Below are 9,665 nucleotides of genomic sequence, written 5' to 3'. Positions count from 1 at the left end.
AGCTATCAATCATTTTGATAGGGGCTATCAGTCATTAAGGGCGGGGCTATCAGTTATTTTGGGTGGAGTTATCAGTCATTTTGGGTGGAGCTATCAATCATTTTGATAGGGGCTATCAGTCATTAAGGGTGGGGCTATCAGTTATTTTGGGTGGAGCTATCAGTCATTTTGGGTGGAGCTATCAATCATTTGGATAGGGGCTATCAGTCATTAAGGGCGGGGCTATCAGTCATTTTGGGTGGAGCTATCAGTCATTTTGGGTGAAGCTATCAATCATTTATGGTGGGGATTTATGTCATTTAGGGTGGGCTATCAGTCATTTAGAGCGGTCCTATCAGTCATTTAGAGCGGTCCTATCAGTCATTTTGGGTGAGGCTGTAAGTACTTTTGGGTAGGGCTATCTGTCACATAAGGTGGGGCAATCAGTCATTTTAGGTGGGGCTATTAGCCTTTCTGGCAGTAATATCTGTAATTTTGGGCAGGGTTATAAGTTATTTAAGGCGGGACTATCAATCATTTTGGGCGGGGCTGTCACTCATTTAAGACAGATCTGTCAGACATTTAGGCCAGGACTATTAGTTATTTAGGCCAGAGCTATGAGTCTTTTTGGGCGGGGCTATTAGTCATTTATTGTGTGGCCATCAGTCATTTTAGGTGGTGTGGCTATTGGCAATTTTGGGTGGGAATATCAGTCAATTGGGGGTGTGGCTCTCAGTAATGGTGGGTTTATCAGACATCTATGGTGAAGCTATTAGTAGTTGAGTAATTTTATCAGTCATTTAAGATGGGGCTATCAGAACCTAAAATGATCCAGTAGTGTGATGGCTGCGGTGATGCCAGACATGTCACATTAACAATCCCATCCTGCAGCCTGAATGATAGGTAGAGCTTTATCAGCATAGCAATAATAGCCATGCTTCTAAAAGACTCAAGTAATGCCATGTAAATGGAGAAGAGAAGCGGTCCTAGAATTGAGCCCTGAGGCACCCCGGTAGCAAAAGGCTGCGGATTGGACATTTCACCCCCTTCAAGATACCCTGAATGACCTAGCTGAGAGTAAGTGTGTGTGTGTGTGTGTGTGTGTGCCTGATATTCCTTATCACATTCTTTCATTGAGTGTGTGATTCAATCTTACTATGCTAATTTTAATTAAACAATTTATTTAAGCTAATTAATTAAACTCAAATATTATGACTTAATAAAAACTTGTTTTCTAGAAAGGTAGCTTTACTTATGTGTATTTTTTAACTGCAGGAATCATTCAGTGTTTGTTGCATTCTTCATATTTGACACTGAAACACATCTCACATTCATTATAAATCAAAGTTGCTTGTTAGTTTTACACGCGTGTCCTTGGCTTCAGCACATATCCATCCAGCAAACCAATTTAATGGAGTTAACAAGGTTATATAAACATGACTGCGTATGGATTTTTACAGTATATATTCATATCTTGGGAAATTATGACTATTTTCTGTTCTGTTTATTTAAAACCTTCAGTTTCAGCAAGCAGTGACTTGATTATTTTATTAAAGAATAAATGAAACTCATTTGGATTGCTGCATGAAGTCAATATTTTCAGGGTGAATTGACAATCCTTATACATTAAGCAAAATGCTGAAATAATAAAGAAAACATTTAGGAATAATTCACCATTTAATTAGTAAATAAAACATAAATGAGGGGGCGAGGTAGTGGCGCAGTAGGTAGTGCTGTCGCCTCACAGCAAGAAGGTAACTGGGTCGTTGGTTCGAGCCTTGGCTCAGTTGGTGTTTCTGTGTGGAGTTTGCATGTTCTCCCTGCGTTCGCGTGGGTTTCCTCCGGGTGCTCCGGTTTCCCCCACAGTCCAATGACATGCTGTACAGGTGAATTAATTAGGCTGAGAACAGGAAACCGTGGCAAAATAGGGTCCAACCTGGTACTAGTAATGTGTACCTAATAAAGTGGTCGGTGAGGGGAATTGAAATATACAAAGGAGTTATTGGACTCTTACCCCTAAACAAACAAACAAACAACTAAAAATATGTGCTTACTTATTATTTAAATACTTTATTTAATTGTTGTATTTTATTTCTAAAATGTGTATTGTGTTTTGCTCTGTATATTAATTATTTGTTGCACAACCTTATTAAAGTTTCCCTAACAGTCCAAACACATTAGCCAGTGTGTGTGTGTGTGTGTGTGTGTGTGTGTGTGTGTGTGTGTGTGTGTGTGTGTGCGTGCGTGAATGTGTGTGTACGGGTGTTTCCCAGTACTGGGTTGCAGCTGAAAGGGTGTCCGCTGCATAAAACATATGCTGGAACAGTTGGCAGTTCATTGCACTGTGGTGACCCCTGATAAATAAAGGAACTGAGCTGAAGGAAAATGATTGACTGAATGATTTGAAGGACTATGATGTGAAGCATCAACATATGGTAACTATGCTCATTTTCTGATTTTTATTTATTTTTTTCACTTTAAATCTTAAATGTACAAATATAATGACATGAGCAGGTCAGATGAGCTTATTTCTTGATTTCTGCGAGCAGCGTATGAAAAACTACTGTAAATGAACAGTAAAACTCTCAGAGGTTTTCCAGAGCAATTGAACGCTCGAGGGTGAAACTGCAGAAAATCATATGAATGATGTATGATGCAGTCTGTGGCTGCCGAGACATTAAAAAATAATCATGATTAATATGCTGCTTTTGTTATTAGCCTGATTCATCTGTCACCACTGAGTTTGCCGTAAACATTTTCATACCAAACACAATTTCTCTGGGTCAATAAAGTATCACGAAACATGTTTTTTGGTCGCCTTTAAGCTTTAGAAAACAAAACATAATGCAATAGAGATATTTAATCTGCTTTATACAGAGTATTTCTTGTCTTTTTTAGATAAGTAATGAAAGAAATTTTATTATTAACATAATGATGTATTAATATTATTAATATTATTGAGAAGAAGAAGAAGAAGAAGAAGAAGAAAAAGAAAAAGAAACAACAACAACAACAACAATAATAGATATGTTTATGTATATTTATTATTAACATCATATTAATAGTAACTACTATTACTAATACTACTGCTACTACTACTACTACTACTGTTGTTGTCGTCGTCGTCATCATCATCATCATCATCATCATCATTATTATTATTATTATTATTATTACTACTATTACTACTACTACTACTATAATTGCTTATTTGTTATTATTGTTAATATTATTAAGAACAACAACTAACAAAATTAGGTGAGGCAGTGGCGCAGTGGGTAGCACGTTCGCCTCACAGCAAGAAAGTCGCTGGGTCGCTGGTTTGATCCTCGGCTCAGTTGGCGTTTCTGTGTGGAGTTTGCATGTTCTCCCCGCCTTTGTGTGGGTTTCCTCCGGGTGCTCCGGTTTCCTCCAAAGACATGCGGTACAGGTGAATTGGGTAGGCTAAATTGTCCGTAGTGAGTGTGTATGGATGTTTCCCAGAGATGGGTTGCGGCTGGAAGGGCATCCGCTGCGTAAAAACTTGCTGGATAAATTGGTGGTTCATTCTGCTGTGGCGACCCCGGATTAATAAAGGGACTAAGCCGACAAGAAAATGAATGAATGAATGAATGAAGTAAAATTATATTTATGTGGATATATATGTATCATTAATAATAACACTAATATTATTAAATTATTATTTATTCTTCTTCTTCTTATTGATATTATTAATATTTTAACGTGTAGTTATTATTAATAATTATATGAATATTCATATTTATTTATTTATTTATTATTAATAATATTTATTATTATTATTAATAATAATAATATAGTTGTTGTTGTTGTTGTTATTATTATTATTATCATTATGGAATAATTTTATGTGCTGTAAATTATTTATATATTTTATATCAATGATCTTCATAATCATTATCTATATATGCATTTATTATAATATTCATTTATATCATATTATTTATTATTAATATTAATCATTATTATTAATAGGGGCTCACAGAAAGAAGGTGCTCGGTTGGGTCAGTTGACGTTTCTGTGTGGAGTTTGCATGTTCTCCGTGCATTTGCATGGGTTTTCTCCGGGTGCTCCGGTTTCCCCCACAGTCCAAAGACATGCGGTACAGGTGAATTGGGAAGGCTAAATTGTCCGTAGTGTATGAGTGTGAATGAGTGTGTATGGATGATTTCCAGAGATGAGTTGCAGCTGGAAGGGCATCCGCTGGGTAAAAAATATGCTGGATGAGTTGGCGGTTCATTCCGCTGTGGCAATCTCAGATTAATAAAGGGACTAAGCCAAAAATAAATAGAATGAGTCAATCAATTATTATTAATACTACTACTATTGTTGTTGTTGTTATATTATTATTATTATTATTATTATTATTATTATTATTATTATTATTATTATTATTACTATTATCAATATTATTATTACTACTATTATTAATATTATTATTATTACTATTACTATTATTATTATTATTATTATTATTATTAATATTATTAATATTAATATTATCATTATGGAATAATTTTACTTGCTGTATAATATTTATATATTTTCATCAATTATATAAACAACTCTAATACACAATAATTTTAATAATTTCTGAATCATCATGTGGCTGAAAACTAGTGCAATGATGCTGACAGAAGCATCTTTGGGGAAGTAAAGTCTGATGTTGATTGGTTTTGCAGTGCACTGGTGTTGGTCTGTGAGTGATGAGTGTGTGACGGCTCGCTGCTGAACTAGTTTTCACGTGTGTGTTTCATAACTAAAGCTTCTAGTGTGAGTCTCCTGAGTGAAGAACCTAATTAACCCTGATGGCCTTGAATATCTTCAGCAATTATAACACACAGCTGAGTTCAGTGAGGGAATCAATGACACACACAAACACACATACACACACACACACACACACACACACAAACACACATACACATACACACACCTGTATTTTACTTCTGCTGTTTGTTCAGAAAAAAACACACACTGCAGAATTACACAAGCTCAGATGAACAATGGGTTATTTGCACGCCAAGTGTTTTTCCAGCCACCGATAAACCTGAAAGGCTGAAAGGTGAAAGGCTGACGTGACTATTTTCAATTTATTTTTGCACCAATAATGCAATTTAATTTAAACACTCACACTTTCCAAAGTGGCGCAGTAGGTAGCACTGTCACTTAACAGCAGGAAGGTCACTGGTTCAAGCCTGGGTCAGTTGGTGTTTCTGTGCGGAGTTTGCATGTTCTCCCAGTGTTGGCGTGGGTTTCCTCCGGGTGCTCTGGTTTCCCCCACAGTCCAAACACATGCCCTATAAGGGAACTAAATTGGCCGTAGTGTATGAGTGTGTGTTATTCACCCTCCTGTGATTTATTTATGTTTCTGTCTTATCTGTCTTATTATGTTTTTATTTCAGCTAGAAGAAAAGCGTCTTTTAATTATTTAAAACCCATTTTAAGCTCAATATTATTAGCCCCTTTATGCAATATTAGTTTTGGATTTTCTCCAGAACAAACCACTGTTATACAATGACTTGCCTAATTACCCTAACTTTACCCTAATTACCCTAGTGAAGCCTTTAAATGTCACTTTAAGCTGTATAGAAGTGTCTTGAAGAATATCTAGTCTACTATTATTTACTGGCATCATGGCAAAGAGAAAATAAATCAGTTATTAAACTATCATGATTAGAAATGTGTTGAAAAAGCATCTTCTCTCCATTATACAGAAGGTGGGGATCGAAATAATTAGGTTGGCTAATAATACGCTCACGCTCAATCTGCCCAGTTGGTGGAATGAACTCCCTAACTGCATCAGAACAGCAGAGTCACTCGCTATTTTCAAGAAACGACTAAAAACTCAACTATTTAGTCTCCACTTCACTTCCTAATCTGCAATTGCCTATTTGAATATCACACTAACTGTACAAAAAAAAAAAAAAAAAAAAAAAAAAAAAAAAAAAAAATTACTAACACTTCCCTTCTTAGACTTTACAGACCTGAAACTTGCCTTTAGTACTTATTCATTGTTGCTCTTAGTGGTGTAAATTGCTTCCTTGTCCTCATTTGTAAGTCGCTTTGGATAAAAGCGTCTGCTAAATGACTAAATGTAAATGTAAATGTAAAATTCTGACTTCAAAGATATAAGATATATATATATATATATGTGGGTGTGTGTGTGTGTGAGTGTGTGTGTGAGTGTGTGTGTGTGTGTGTGTGTGTGTATGTGTGTGTGTTTGTGTACAAATATAGGCTATTTATGTCATATTAAAAAAAAAAAAAAAAGTTTCCAAAGCAGATTTTTAATATGACCTTTAAATTCCACACTGCAAAAAAATATTTTCTTATTCATATATATATATATATATATATATATATATATATAAATATATATATATATATATATATATATATATATATATATATATATATATATATATATATATATATATATATATATATATATTTTTTTTTTTTTTTGTCTTGTTTCTAGCCCAAATATAAAAAAAATTCTTAAATCAAAAAGAATTTTCTAAACAAGCAAAACATGCTGTCTGGTTTTACTGTAAGAAATGATATGCCAAAAATTAGGGGAATTTTTCCTTAAAACAAGCAAAATAATCTGCCAATGGGGTAAGCAAAATAATTTTGTCAAAAGGAAAAGCAAGATCATTTTGCTTATGCCATTGGCAGATTATTTTGCTTCTTTTAAGTAAAAGCTCACTTTATTTTGGCATATTATTTCTGAAAACAAGACAACATGTTTTGCTTGCCTAGAAAATGCTTCTTGATATAAGAATGTTTAGATATTTGGACTAGAAACAAAACAAAAATATAAGTAAGAAAAGCATTTTTTTTGCAAAAAGTGCAGGTCTGTTAGTTCATAACATAACTCCTGGGTTATTTAAATGTGTGTAGTCAAAAACAGACCACATATACTGTACTGTTTGGGTTTATGACAAGCAGGGTTTAAGAGAACATGTTGAATATTAACATATACTCTCTCTCTCTCTCTCTCTCTCTCTCTCTCTCTCTCTCTCTCTCTCTCTCTCTCTCTCTCTCTCTCTCTCTCTCTCTCTCTCTCTCTCTCTCTCTCTCTCTCTCTCTCTCTCTCTCTCTCTCTCTCTCTCTCTCTCTGTGGCCTATTTGAGTTTGGCAGAGGTACATTGTTAGCGTGCCCAGGTCCATGTTTCAGCGAGCGGGAAAGGTTGTACGCTGGTCATCTCTATGTAAATACGCTCTATTCTGTCAATCACACAGCATAAATTGGGGCTGCAAATATGTCAGTGTCTCAGCCTGGCGCCCGAAATCTCTGGGCAGCTTTATAATGCAATATTGGCTGCAAATGCCTGTTTTTTTCCCTAGTTGTTGTTCTTTTGTTTCCAAGATCATAAATTGGGTCATTTTTGGGGATTTGGTTTTGTTCTTGTTTTGATGTTTAGGTTTGATATTTTTAATGTTTAGGTTTGCTATTGTTCCAGTTTTAATGTTTGGGATTGATATTGTTCTAGTTTTAATGTTTATGTTTGATATTGTTCTAGTTTTAATGCAAGTGAGGGGCTATTTGGGGCTGTAGCTCATAGTTTCTCGCAGTGTTCAGACCTCTGTTTATTTATTCTGTCCCAGTTGGAGATATAGAAGGATAAGGGTTGGGAAGAGTTGAGTTTCCAGCTGACAGGCAGTGATGTCCTGGTACATGCTGAACCTGTAGGATGCTGTATCTGTCTTGTGGAAGGGTATTGGATGAAATAAATAGATGTATGAGGTGGTTACTGTGGTCAAATGTTATTTTCAACCCAAGCTCATTCTGAAAACGTAGTCCTGCAGACGTTTCTGGAGACAGCGGAATACATCCCGGGGGGTACGTATGGCCGCGTTTATTTTTTTCAAGCAAACGCTGCGGTACGGTGTGACGCTGTTCCCTTTCGCGCTTGCCTTACCTCCTTGTGGAGGGCTTCCCTGCTGCAACCTGTTTGTCCACTCAGCTCAGCGTGCATGTCGGCAGGCTCGAGATGCAGAGAGAAGTCGACCACGGCGACCGGTTTCGAGTCCGGGGAAGAGCGGTTCCAGCAATCAGGTAAGACAAAAACAGAATCCCAAAAATTAAGTGAACGAGTTTCGTGACAGGGTGAGAACGTGGCGAAATCCGAAAACGCGGTGGAATAAATAAAAAATCGGGGCTTTTATTTTTTTGGACGGCTTTTGTAAACTGTTGCTCGGGTTTAGGGAAGTGTGCGGGCGGGCGGGTCGATCGGTAAAATGGGTTGGGTTCAGGGAAGGAGGAGGGCGAGTCGGCCGATTGGCTGGTCGCGCAGTCAATCATCCGGTCAGTCGGACAGCGGCCTCCGGCGGGTTCACGCAAGAACAGCGCGGGCGCGAACCGCACTCGCGAGAGGCGTCTGAGGTGCGAAAAAGCGCGCAACAGCGACCTCTCGCGGATTCGCAAAAACAAAAACTGCAGCTGTACGTACCCGCCGGGACGTATTCGGTGGTCTCCAGAAACGTCCGCGGGACTACGTTTCCACAATGAGCCTGGGTTGGTTATTTTAAGTTTGCTCATAAATGCACAGATGCTAACTTGTTTGGCTAATAGCAAGGCCAATTACTATTCCTTCAAGCTATTTTTGTAAACATTCTGGAAAATGAAAATGTGCAAATGTTGCTTCATCAGTCTGTGTGATGTAATTGAGTTTCTGACAGATGCTAATCAGATATAAATGTGATGAGTTGGGTTGTACTGTGATGTGAGTTGCTGTGTTGTCATATGATGTGCTGTGTTGTGATGGGGTTTGTTGTGGTATTACATGATGTTTTGAGATGTGATGTGTTGTGATGAGTTGGGTTGTATTGTGATCTGTGGTGATATTATATGATGTTTGAGATGTGATGTGTTGTGATGAGTTGGGTTGTATTGTGATCTGTGGTGATATTATATGATGTTTTGAGATGTGATGTGTTGTGATGAGTTGGGTTGTATTGTGATTTGTGGTGATATTATATGATGTTTTGAGATGTGATGTGTTGTGATGAGTTAGGTTGTATTGTGATGTGTTGTGATGTGCTGTGTTGTGATGGGGTTTGTTGTGGTATTACATGATGTTTTGAGATGTGATGCATTGTGATGAGTTGGGTTGTATTGTGATCTGTGGTGATATTATATGATGTTTTGAGATGTGATGCATTGTGATGAGTTGGGTTGTATTGTGATCTGTGGTGATATTATATGATGTTTTGAGATGGGATGTGTTGTGATGAGTTGGGTTGTATTTTGATGTGATGTGTTGTGTTGTGATATGATGTGCTGTGTTGTGATGGGGTTTGTTGTGGTATTATATGATATTTTGAGATGTGATGTGTTGTGATGAGCTGGGTTGTGTTGTGATGTGTTGTGTTATGATATGTTGCAATGTGCTGGATTGTGATGTGTTGTGATGTTATTTGATGTTTTGAAATGTGATGTGCTGCGATGATTGCATTGTGTTGTCATGTGTTGTGCTGTGATTAGATGTGTTGGGTTATGATGTGTCATGTTGTGTTGGGATATTATTTGATGTTTTGAGATGTGATGTGTTGCGACAAGTTGGGTTGTATTGTGATGTGTTGTGATGTGATGTGCTACATTGTGATATGTTGTGATATATTATGCTTTGAGTTGTGATGGGTTGTGATTGGTTCTGTTG

The sequence above is a fragment of the Danio rerio genome, chromosome 5 (assembly GCF_049306965.1).
Source record: "Danio rerio strain Tuebingen ecotype United States chromosome 5, GRCz12tu, whole genome shotgun sequence".
Lineage (NCBI taxonomy): Eukaryota > Metazoa > Chordata > Actinopteri > Cypriniformes > Danionidae > Danio > Danio rerio.
This window is presented reverse-complemented; position numbering follows the sequence as displayed.